Below are 9,480 nucleotides of genomic sequence, written 5' to 3' on the forward strand. Positions count from 1 at the left end.
CTCAATTTTGGCATCCCCATCAAAAAAGTCAAAGAGACCCATGTCATAATTGTTATGGTTTTGCCGTAGCGATGACCGAAACCTCCCATGTTATTCCAATGGGGAAATCGCCAGAACATGTTTACACTTTATACTTTCACGAACTCCTCCCAGGGCGTTAGCCCTATTAGCCTGAAATTTGGTGAGACTCATCTACAGGGGTGGACCATCAAAAGTTATCCACATTTTTATTCAAAGAGTCACGGTGTCTGTGCGGCAAAGCCGCACATTTTGCCAAGAATTCAAAATAAAATTGCTTTTTGATGGTAAAACAAAGGGGAGAAGATGTGTCGAAGATGACAGTGTCACAGATTCAGCAGTAGGCGTACTAAAAGGACAATTGGGGCGCGTTAGCGCCCCCTCCTCTTGCGGCGTGGCGGCGGCGTGGCGAGGGCCGATCATTGCCGCTTGCGGCTATATTTTATAATTATTATTATATTTCATTACGTGTGGTATTACTTTTGACATTTCAACAACTTGATTTGATTTGATTTAGTTGTTGTTGTTGTTGTTGTTTTATGGCGGTTGGCATCCAATTGTTGCATTACCGCCAGACTGTATTCCTCAGACTTTGTCGTAGTCCTCAGACTCTGTCGTAGTCCGTAAAAGAACTCCTTCCATTGCTTTGGTGTTACAAAGCCCATGAGGTCATGATATGTCTTTGTGACTAGAATAGTTGTTGTTGTTTCAGAGACCGACCGGCTTTATTCCAGGGAGACTCTTCTTCATCTTCCTCTCCTTCTTTGACGTTCGGTGCTTCCACCGTACAGCTTTATTCTAGAATAGTTGTTGTTGGTGTTTCAGAGGCTTTATTCTTTAGGCTTAATTCTTTTGACTTTATTCTTTAGACTTTATTCTTTAGGCTTTATTATTTAGGCTTTATTCTTTATTCTTTCGGCTTTATTCTTTAGACTTAATTCTCTTGACTTTATTCTTTAGACTTTATTCTTTCTGCCACAACTTGGGTATTTTTGAACCCCCTGAACAACAATGAAAAGTCACGGGTCACGAGCCTCTCTCTCTCTCTTTCTCCCTGCTCAGGTCTGCGTTCAGCACAATCTTGCAATTTGTCAGGACAAACTACTATTTGAATCGCAAACTACGCAATCACCAACTGTGAATTACTGAGCTTTGTTTGGTATGCCGCAAAACGCAGCAGAAAACATACACGGGTGGGAAGGGGGTCGTGCGGGAAGGCGAGAGCCATCATCGCCGCTAGTGCAGCTTTAATGTAATTTGTTGTCAATTAAATCTGACTTTTTATCTTAAGTAGTACCACCAGTACTACTTACACACATGTTGTACTTTTACGCAAGAACGCAGACACTCGCAACGGCTTCAGCCATTGCATATTATCTAGTTTCTATGATGCACCTACTTGTTTGCCGTGGTAAGATAAGATATTCCTTTATTTCATTTCATTGGTGCAACGCAGGTAGATACAGAGGTAGATAGAGAGTGGTGTTGTCCTCTCTTCCATTTAGAAATCACAGCAGGACTGTGACCTCCGACCAGAAGACAAATGCATCCAACTTTATTGCCTCATAGTGATTTACAGCCTGACATTGAGAAGTTAACATACTCCTTGGGACTTAATCCCTAATGTTGTCTGTGCTTGTAAATAAACAAGTTTGAAAAAAAAAAGGCAGAATTGAAGGAGTATGCAGAAAAACTCATTCGCACTAATTATCTTTCTACCACCCCTCCCATGTTAAAAGCTTCCCACCCATCCAATCAATCGGCACTTTAGTGAGCAGGAAGGTATGGAGGAAGTGCGAGCCTCATTAGCCTGATTGGGCCAATGTGGGGATGAAGTAAATTAGGCAGTCAAAGAGAAAGACGCAGTTTGATCCTCACTTGGCTTTGTTTTTTCATTTGAGTGCAAATGTCAGTGGCCTCGAGATCAAATCAAATCAATTTATTTTTGTGAGGCCCAAAATCACAACAACAGTTGCCTCTGAGGGCCAGATGATGCTCCTGACCTGGACCCTTCTAAAATGGGATGTGATTCATTTCCTGATCACATCACACCTTTTTCCTTTGGTAACGTTTCTTCCAGTAGTTTAATATAGCCTAAGATGAGTGCAGCAAAGTTGTACACAGCATCAGCATATGCAGAATTAAGTTTGTTTGTTTGTTTGTTTGTTTGTGTGTTGTATGGCTGACGACCTTTAGCTGTTTACCAAAAGTTTCAATTGTCAACTAATTATTTCATTGGGAATAATGTTTTTTTTATGGAAAACATGAAGACGGTGTTTACAAGAACTTCTGTGTACATCGTTTTTATTATATGGATTTAACAATATGCAATATATTGTTATGTTGCTTTTAAGTCTTTGGTGCATATCATTATTATGTTACCATTATTAAGATGTATTGGTAAATAACAGTAATTTTAATTTTAATGTCTGATTTTGAAATGGAGCCAATGATCATGGTTTGTGCAATTTCCTCTGCTGCTGCAAAAAAGCAATGCATGTATACAAAGGAGCTTGTAATTGAATGCGTTTCAACAGCCCACAAAATTACAATATTTTTGTTTTTGTTACATCCATATAAACGGCGTTTGGGTCAGATAATAGCGGTACAGGTTCATTTTTAGCACTTCGGCCCTCTTTTAATCGATCTACAGGGCATGTCTTTAGTTAAGTTTCATCAGTCAACCATACAACCCTAGTTTGTTGACCTCTTTATACAAATGAAGTAACAGTTATATTATTTTCATTAGTGTAAATCTCATGTCTAACATGTCTGAATATATATATATATATAAATTTATTTTTTTTAAATGTATTTTGTGTTTATAATTATTCTTTGTAACAATAACTGGTCAGAATGTCACTTTTTCCCCACACATGACCTAAATTGCCAGACTGTAATCAGGGTAATGTTTAGTAGTCATCTTCTCGACTGCGCCCAAAACACTGCTTGGTCATAATCAACTGATTAAATTTTATTTTAAGAAGTGTGGTTAAAAGAGTGATTTTATTGTTATTAAAAAAATAAATAGTTTACCGGTTATGCACACACATTAACACATTTTGTTATTTAAAAAAAAAGAAAAGATAACACAAATGTGAATGAGGATAATAATGGTTTCGGTTTTAAAAACACATTTTGGGAGATATTATCTTCATTGTCGACAGCGTTATTCGGATAATAAAGCCTCCCATTTTCCTTCATCTTGGTAATTATAGTTCAGTCAAGAACATACAAAAGACGTATAATTTCAACCTTCAGAATGGTTCATAAGCTAACTTCACGTCCTCTGGCCCCGTCCGCAGCAGCACATGCGAGAGCCCCTCATGGTCTGCTCACATAATCATCGACAAAAACTTGTAATCACGCACACAAACGGGAAGAAGACAATGACCACACCACATTGTGGTAATTGTGATCCATCAGGCTTTGTGAAGGGGTGTCCGAGGCCTCACTACTGCGTTATCAAGGCTTAGGAAATGACAGGACTATTTATAGGAGCTTTTTATCTACTTAGTGTTACAACTGTGGATGGAAGGAAGCTGACGGATAGGTTGATCTACCAGGGCATGTGCTTCATTTACAGATGCACAGATAATTCAAGTGGGCTTTTACGGGTCACAGGGATCGACCAGAGGAGCCATTTGAGCTAATGTCAAGTCAAGATAACAAAGCGGAGACTACACAGTATGGGGCTGCCCTGGCATTTGCTGTGGGCTTCGCATGTGCCGTAACACATGTCTCAAACAGTAAATACTGTACAATAATTAGAATGGGCTCAAACTTGAATTAGTTGCAGGATCATATTGTTAAAAATGGCCAATATCCTCTTAATTACAACATTTGTAATTTTGTTCAAAATTCCTGTTTTTGATTTAACCTACTATTGTCCTTCTTAGCAGTATTTTCTTTCTATTTTCTGTAGTCTTTTTTGTTGTTTTGTTTATTTATTTATGAGATAAACTGTGAGCAAACTGCAATTCTCTTTGCTTTTCATCCTAAACAATGTCAAGGACACGCTGATGTAAGAGGAGGCAGAGGACGCCTCAATCACAGAAACATCGCGCAGTAAAAAGATTTATTATGGCCTTTGCTCCCGTCTCGAATGAACAACATCAGATCACACACACAAGTGCTGCTTATTCATGCGCATTTTGTCTATCATTTTGAGCAGAGAAAGCATGTGACCAATTTGGACCATGTGTCCAAACTATATCAGGTGCACTAACAAATAATATAGTTATTTTGTTTACTGCTGCGTTACAACCTCAAGAGCTAATATTTATGAGACAGACCTGACATTTAGGTTTAAAGCCTGAATAATAACACATGCCTTTTATTGAGTGTAGGGCTGCAACGAGTAATCGACTAATTGTGACTAGTGTGTTGCGTTGCATCAATGGAATTTCCCCATGTGGGACAATAAAGGATTATCTTATCTTATCTTATCTTAACTATAGAAACAAAACATTTTTTTTGGAAATGATTTTAACTGTTATTACTTTCTGGACTATACAGACTCTGAACACAGTAGAAAAGACATTTTTATAACAAAGTGGCATTATTAAATTAACTGTCCAAAAATAAAAATAAAAATAAACCTTATTTGTTAATAATATTATATTAATCTCTCCGGACAATTTCAATTACCCTATTTCAACCTTTATTTGCTTGAATCTATTTAAAAAGTCTCAATGAACAACAAAAAATAACCTGTTGACCTGTCAAATAAAAAATAATCAGTGACTACTAAAATATCATTAGTCTATGGACTGTTATGTATGTAGCTAAATCAGAAGGTTGGACTAAACCTTCTTTCTATTTCTATTCAATCAAACTTTATTTTTAATCTATTCTATTTTTCATACAAAATTGTTTCACAACTACCACCCATCCAACAGACCACATTAAATCCTGTTATTGATCTCATAATATAGAATTTACATAATTGGGACCTGATTTTTGTCCCGATGAAGGAGGCATTATTTGAGTGTGTACAGACTTTACTCCCCAATGTGATAAATACCTACTCACATTCACACAAATTAAATTAATTATTTTTGATTCTTGCAACCATGTTACACAAAGCTTACAGGCAGCGGAAGCTCTCGCTTCACAGCGAAGAAGGTCCTGGATCGATCCATGGATGGCACAGGGCCTTTGTTTGCATGTTCTGTCTGTGTAGGTTTCCTCCAGGTACTCGTCCCCTGAAATAGAGTTGCTACATCTCAGTGGGACTTAATAACATCAGTCTGTCCAGGAACTACATGCGGAAATTAGCACTTGAGCTACAACCTGGTAAAATGCATCTCTCCTGTTAAGATTAATGTAGATTGTGCACTGTCGCTATCTCAATAATTAAATTAAACTAAATCATTTTTTTGTATAAAACAAAATTGTATGATGTTAGTCTGAGTGCATGATCTGTATGGGCTTTGAGACATGTCCAGATAAAGGTTTTTAAGCAGTTGGACAGAGACTGGTGTGAAATGCTGATGGAGGGTTTACGTTTGTATTATGGATTCACAGCGGCTGGATCTATTCTCAATCAGATACATGTCCGGGTGTGGGATTCACTCATTGCATCGATTTCTGAAGTTTAGATTAGAAAATAAATTATATAGTTTATAGTTTACGTTTACCTTAAGGCCATTTGCATTGTTTTAGAGAAAAGCATTAAATGGCCTTAATAAAATATGATGAGAATGATGAGAATAAATGATTAATGATATTCTATCCTTGAATCATACAGCCTTGCCAAACAGGGCCTACCTCTCTCAGTTAATGCCCAGCTGCTCAGTGACTATACTAGACCTCTGGTATGATCACATTGTACTCAGTGGCATTTTCAACAGAGCAATGAATAATTTACAGTGCTCTTGAATTCATTTGCTTTTTTGGCTGCGATGTGTCTGCCTCCGCTGAAGAAAAGGCAATGAGTCAGTTCTCCGGAGAAATCACAAGTTTCCATAACTACTAGGGCCGAGGTCTTGATGCGCTCCAGAGTGTAGCCCCGGAGAGGTGGGCAGCAAGCCGACCATGTGTGAAGACTTTAGGGCATCGGCAGTGCACATCACGCCCGGAGCAGTGATTCTCCAACACACTCCACTCTTGTAGTCTGTTGAGACTGAGAAACTGGATGCCTGGAGGGCTTATTGTAGAAAGTATCCTAACATTGTACGATCGGGACACGCGCTGGAATCGCTTTAATTCAACTTGTTTCGACTTTGTTCGGCTGGATTATTGAGTGTTTTTCGTTGTGTCGTGATGTGCGCTAGCTCCGAGCTAGCCCCCCCGGCCCCACCGCGCCCCCCGGCCACCGCCGCCGTACGGAACGGCGCCGGTGCGCGTTTATACAAAGGAGGAACTCCTGAAACTGAGGGGGAAACCATCGTCTTACCCGGAGATCGTCGGACATCCTCATTCTTCCCCTCCATCCCTTGTTGGGAAATGGGAGGTTTTGTCTATAGGAGTTTTTTTTATTAAGAGTGTTTTTTAAACTTCCTATAATCTGTTATTTGTTATCTGTTATAATCTGTCCTTTTCCTCTGTATCTACCTGCGTTGTATCAATGAAATTTCCCCATGTGTGGACAATAAAGGAATATCTTATCTTATCTTATGCCTGTTTCAGATGGATAATGAGCCAAATTGTACAAACATTAAACTATTTTACCGGTAGGTTTTAAATGCCTTCGATTTAATTCACCCGTAAGTGCTTTTCACTGAATATACAGTGACATACAATTCCCATAATTAAGCTGTGTCGTTTGGAAGATAAAATGTGCAAAGTGGCTAAATTGATTAGAGGACAATGGCAGAACAAGGACATTTATCTTTTTGTAAGCCTTGAGGATGTTTCTGGCATGTGAGATTCTCCTGTTTGTTATGCAGTGTCTCCAAGGCTGACAGACAGGCTAAATCATACAGCGGGTGTTGTCTAATCCCTGGAGGACGTCTTTGTCTTGTTTATTCTAGCAATGCTCATTCAGTGGTGGTTATGGCTTTTGTTGTTGCTTTTCCCCACAGTGATATGGGGGTTTCAGCAGGTTTCTATTAGCCAAAGGTCAGTGAAATTTGATGAGGTCATGAATTTGTTCTTTTCTTTATATCTGCATTGGGAATAATTGTTACACATTCAAAAAATAGTTTTAAAATGTTTCATTGTCAATAGAATATGGTCCATATAAATGATGCACAGCTGAGAATGCTTTTATTTATTCATTTGAAAACAACCAACTAAATCAGGGGTGGGTAATATTTAAATCATGGCATGTGGCGAAGGGCCGCACCAACAGAACCATTGGTTTAACAAATGATTAGGACCTATTTTGTTTAAAATATAGGCCACTGTAATCTATTATTTCATTCCATTATAATAATAATTATCAAAAACGTGTGGAGGGCCGGGCTGGATGTGGCTCTTGGACTAAACGCATTAATCTAAGTAACTTCACTTAGATTAAAGGCGCAATGGGCGATTTTTCGGCGATTTGAGAACGCAGGCGGAAGTGCGCATGCGCACTCTCCCGTGCGGACTGATACAACACACACGTGCGTTTGTTTATTAGCGCAACGGAGCGCATCACATCTCCCGTATCCCGTAGATTTCTGTCCACTTCTGCGTCAGCTCGAACTGTCTTTCTCCGTCTTCATTTTGCCCCGTACACTGAGGGAACTATATTATGATAGATCCATGCGCTTAGGCACGCAGAAACGTGGGGACGAACCGCACGCGGCTGCAGGTGAGCGATAGGAGCGTTTTATGATTGATACGTGGCAGGACAAATGATTTATCCACGCCACGAGGAAATATGATAAAAAAAAATTGCTGAAAAAAATCGTCCATTCCACCTTTAAGTTCGCTGACATCTCGAAAAATAAACTTAAAAAGACACTAATACTGGCATAATTACCCATTCTAAACATTATGAACATTGTGGATGTAATTGTAGAAAAAGCTTCAGTTGTAGTCATCTGGACTCAGTTAGAAAAATTAGTGGATTAGTGGAAATTGTGGATGTAAAGACATTTGGTATGCATTGTGTTCAAAGTAAAGCCCGATGTAATGCACTGCAACAGCAAAACACTGTTTACTACTGAGGCCTTAGCCGTTAACAGCGCTGACATGAGCTCCACATTTACAGTAAGCACTCAGACCAGCACAAAGACCTCCCTCTGTTAAACATTCATGAGCAACTTGTGTCGTTAGACTTGGACACAGCCTGCACTGCTAGACGCGGACATAACATAATATTTCATCCAGACTCTTCCTCACAAACACCCATCAGCAGTTACTCCAGGATGGACACTTATACACTCCCCCGTTCGTTATATTGATCCATGCTTACACCAGCATTAGCACTCGCTTAGAATGAGAGGCATGTCTTCAGCCAGACGGAGGAGCTCAGACAAACAATATACCAGCAAATGCATGAAAGGCTAAGCTTACATTTAATATATTCATTCACTTTATTCTCACAAGGTCGACTCATGAATCTAATTTAATCTCATTGATTTTAATTCATGCAGCCCCTTAATTTATCTTAATCTTTTGTTTATTTAAGAAAGAAATCCCACACAAAGACAACTCATTACACCACATTTCCTTTACAAGTCTTTATTCATCTGCTTAGAAAAAAGATGACAGACCATTAAGTGGAAAGGTTGCGCCTATTTTTGTGTGTGTGTTTTTTTTACATAACTGTGTTTTCATTAGCGCATCTGAGGGTGACATATTAAACAGAAAATTGATTTCTGCACAGCATGAAAGGAAGCATCAGTGCTTTTACAAACAAACACAAAATCAGATGGAAAAAACAAAAACTTGAGACTCACACTGGCGCTCTTGGGTAACTACACAGTAACTAGACTAGAAAACTAAAGAGAGCCTCCACCATTTCATTCTTCATCCATTACTCTCGCCTTTGTTTGTTTGTGTTGAAACATGTCTGAAAAATTACTATTTGACAGTTTTAATGCATCTGTGGTCAAATTGTCTCCCTCATGTCTATAAGTCCACTCCTTTCTCATTGTCGTTTAAAATTGCACAGTGTGGCGGTCAGGCTGTGGTCCCTCTATGTACCTTGATACATTTGAGTTGCTTTTGTTAAATTCCTCGCTTTTGTTGAATTCTTCGCTTTTGCTAAATTCCTCCTTTAAGACAATATTATTTTTCCTTCTCTGAGGTCATGTAGGTTTGAAACTTTTGTCTCCTTAATTCCTATCAGCATTTTGCGACTCAGAAATTAAATGTTCTTTTATTAATCCCGAAACTTTGAAAAACTGGTATGTGATTTTTAGCTTTAGATGATTACAAAGGAAAAAGAGAAATGAGAAATGCCAGATTTTCACTGAACAATTAGTGGTTTTGCAGTAGATGATACAAATCAATTAACCCTTGAATACAGGTTTGAGTTTCAAAAAGCATGTAACATCGACCATATATTATTTAGAAGTAGAA

The 9,480-nt window shown here is 38.6% G+C and overlaps 1 protein-coding gene across 1 annotated transcript in view; it reads left to right on the forward strand.

The window, feature by feature from the left end:
- The window catches only part of macrod1 (mono-ADP ribosylhydrolase 1), a 102,001-nt gene that overhangs the window by 9,546 nt on the left and 82,975 nt on the right, over window positions 1–9,480 (forward strand). The window lies entirely within an intron of this gene.

Source organism: Eucyclogobius newberryi, unplaced genomic scaffold, assembly GCF_026437365.1.
Source record: "Eucyclogobius newberryi isolate DKJ021-1_F unplaced genomic scaffold, fEucNew1.0.hap1 SCAF_11, whole genome shotgun sequence".
Taxonomy (NCBI): domain Eukaryota; kingdom Metazoa; phylum Chordata; class Actinopteri; order Gobiiformes; family Gobiidae; genus Eucyclogobius; species Eucyclogobius newberryi.